This window comes from Belonocnema kinseyi, chromosome 4, assembly GCF_010883055.1.
Source record: "Belonocnema kinseyi isolate 2016_QV_RU_SX_M_011 chromosome 4, B_treatae_v1, whole genome shotgun sequence".
Lineage (NCBI taxonomy): Eukaryota > Metazoa > Arthropoda > Insecta > Hymenoptera > Cynipidae > Belonocnema > Belonocnema kinseyi.
Window position 1 is genome coordinate 87,860,308 of NC_046660.1, and position 3,887 is coordinate 87,864,194.

The following is a 3,887-nucleotide window of genomic DNA, read 5'->3' on the forward strand; positions in this document are numbered from 1 at the left end:
TTTTTTATTTTTGTTTGAAAATTTCATTTGTTTTTTTTTCAGATTACAATAGGATTTTTTGTTTTTGTTTGTTCGTTGTTTTCCAAATTTGGTCGTTGGATTCTTGTTTTATTTGACAGGAATTTGCATCAAATCATATTAAATCAACAGAAAATAAGTTTTAATAAAAAGATGCGTTTTTAACGAAAGAAATGAATTTTTAATTTAAATATATGAAGGCATAGAGAATTTTCAGATTTAAACAGAATTCTCGTGTTATTTATGTAAATAACACGTTCGTTCCGCAACACTGCCCCGACCCAGGTTACTGATCCATCTCTCTAGCAATCACCCTAATCGAAGATCCTCACGAAGTGGTTATGTAAGGTTCCCCACTTGGGTCCATTAGTGGCCAAGGTCTTTTGTTTCAGGCGTCATTCACTCTACTGACACTCTTTTTATTAACTATTTGCCGTAATACTTTCCTGTCCTGGCTTACTTCTCTAGCTTCTTTTATGTCCATGCATTTTTTCATGCAAACTCTCGTGTTTCGGTGACTTCTTATGCCTCTTCTAACTAGGGTCTCATTCACACATTCTAACCATTCTTTCCGCGGTCTACCTCTGGGCACGCTGCCATTTACTTTACCTTGATACACTTGTTTCGTTAGTCGTTCATTTGGCATTCTATCAAACTGCCCGAACCATCTTAACCGATTTCTTTCCCATGTGTCTATTAGCGTCTCTTCTGCACCACATTCTTTTAGAATTGTCTCATTACTTACTTTGTCCATCAGGGTTTTCCCGCATATTATGCGCATGAATCTCATGTCAATTGCGTTAATTTTACTCTTATCTTTTTCTAGATAAGTCCATGTCTCGCTACCGTATAGTACTGTCGGTATAAATATGGAATTATGTATTGCCATTTTAGCTTTATTTGATATATTTTTACTTCTGATAAGGGGACCTGCTCTACCAACAACTTTCTTACCTTCATTTATTCGTCTATCTAATTCCTCATCTATCTTCCCGTCCCTAGTAAATAAGCTACCAAGGTAAACGAACTTATCAACTTATTCAATTCTCTCATCATTTAATACAATATTGCATAGTGTTTTCTCACTCTTTCCTTCGAACACCATAGTTTTTGTTTTATTTGCGTTAATTTTGAGGCCCATGCTCTTCATGTTTGCATCTAGTTTATTCAACATTCTTTGTAAGTCTTCGATAGACTCTGCCATAACAACCTTATCATCTGTGAACGCTAACCCACGTACCCTTACTGTTTGGAGATCCACACCCTCTTCGCCGAAGAGAGCCATTCTTAAACACTTGTCCATAAATAATATAAATAACCATGAAGACATAACGCATCTTTGTGCAACTCCTTGATACAGTTAAATTTTGTAATTCCAAAAATTAATTTTCAACAAAATATTAGAATTTTCAAAAAGGCAAAATATATCCTTTTTAACCAAAACAGATGCTTTTTCAAAGAAGAATAATTTAATACCAAAAATATTAAACTTTTAACAGAAAGCAGACAATTTACAAGTAAAAAACAAAATTTAAAACTTAAATCAAATTAAACTAATTTTCTACTAAAAAAGAAGAATTTTCAACTGGAAAAAGATAAATTGTAAAAAAATCAACAAAACTGTCAAAATTTCAACTTAAAAACGCAAACAACCAGAATAATATTCTACCAATGAGATGGATTTTTAACCATACACTTACTTAAATTTTAATTAAAAAAGATCATTTTTAGCAAAAAAAAATGGAATTGTTACATGTTCAGTAAAAAAAAAAATAAAATAATAAAGCAAATAAATTAATTTCCAAACGTAAAGAAGAATTTTCAAACAAATAATTTTTCTCCAAAAAGCCGAAATTTTAATTTTTAAAAATTCTATTTTCACCAAAGAACAATGAATTTTTAAACAAATAGTTTTCTAAAAAAAGGAAGAAATTTCAACAAAATTAATTTTCAACAAAACAAAAAGCGAAATATCCATAAAATAGGTGATTTTTCAACCATGAATGCCATTGTAACATTTCCAATAATAAAAAAATTTAAAAAAAAACGAATTTACCAACAATTTTTAACCAGATAGTTGAATTTGTCAACTAAAAAATATTCTCTAATCAGGAATGGAATAGTTTAGTTTTTAACTAAAAATATAATTTTCAATGAAAACATAATTATTTTTTACCAAAAATATCAGTTTTCAAACAAGAAGGAAAAGTTTTTACCAAAAAGACGAACTTTCAACTAAAAAAAGCATTTTTTAACTGAAAATTGCATTTTATACTCAAGGTTTCAGTGGAAAAAATTAAATTTTAACACAAGAAGAACATACAAAAAGAGAATTTTCAACCAAAATATTTATTCTCTTTCTTTAAGAAAAAGTTTAAATAAGTAGATTAAAAATAATCATTCTATCAACAAAAAAATATTTCACTACATTAGTCGACAACATAATATTAGAGCTCATTAAATTTAAATGTTTATTTAAAACAATTGTTCTCATTCTCCCCCTTAAATGCAAACTGAATCATTCATAAAAACAAATAAGAAAGTCCAACTTATTTTTATTGAATACAATCATTTTTAGTTTGAAAGTTCTAGTATTATATTTTTTTATTGAGGTTTCACCTTTTTTTGTTGCAAAATTTTTCCTTTAGTTTAAAATGAACTTTGCTGTTAGAAATTCAGTTATTTGGTTTGGAAAATTAGCGGTTTGGACTTAGAAGTCCTTTTTGGTTGAAAATGTAACTATTTTGTTCTAAATTCGATTTTTTTTAATCAATTTTTTTAACTAAAAATTTAACTGTTCCAGTTTTGGTTTAAAATGTATCTTTTTTAGTTGAAAATTAACTTCTTTCGTTGAAAATATAACTACTTTGTTGAAAAATCAATTTTTTATCCGAAAATTTTAACTCTTCCATTTTTGTTTAAATACTTATTTTTTAAATTAAAAAATTGATCTTTTTATTAGAATATTATTCATTTTGTTTGTGCATTGACTGTTGTGTTCAGAAATTTAACTATTCTCTTGTAAATTCGATTGTTTTTGTTGTTGTTCAAAATTAATTTTTTGAATTAAAAATTTAACTGTTTTATTTTTGGTCTAGATTTTATTTTTTTTTCAGATGAAAATGCATTACTTCTCCTGAAAATTAAACTATTTTATCGAAAATTAAATTTTTTATCTGAAAGCGTAACTTCCATTTTTGTTTAAATACTAATTTTTTTAGTATGATTATTCATTTTTAGAGTTGAAAATTCAACATGTTTGTTGACATTTTTGTTTTGTTTTTAGAAATTATCATTTTCAGTTGAAATTCCCTATTTTTTGTTAAAAAATTATTCTTCTTGTTTGAAAATCCATCTGCTGATGTTAGAAATTAAATTTTATTGATAGTTCAACTATTTTGTTGAGAATTTGATTGTTTTTGGGCTAAAAAAAAGTTAACTGGGAATTTAATTGTATCATTTTTTGTTGAAAACATCTTTTCTAGTTGAAAATTTATTTATTTTTCCATTGAAAATTGAACTATTTCATTCTAAATTTGTTTTTGTTTTTTGACTTGAAATTTGACCGTTTTCATTTAAAAATTCATTTTTAGAATTAAATTTTTAGAATTTTTAGATATAAAACTCAAAATTTAACTTTTCCATTTTTTGTTGAAAATTAAACTTTTTACTTCTTCTTTATTCATAATGTGTCCCCTAAGGGTTTACATGACTTCCATTCCTTACAATCTTTCCGTTTAAATCTATATATTTTTTACAATCTTATTCTTCTATATATACAATTATTTACAACTATTTACATAAAGTCTTATATCTAGTTCCTTATTTCTATTTCCTGCGATAGCGCAATTTAGGACTTATTAGTAAGC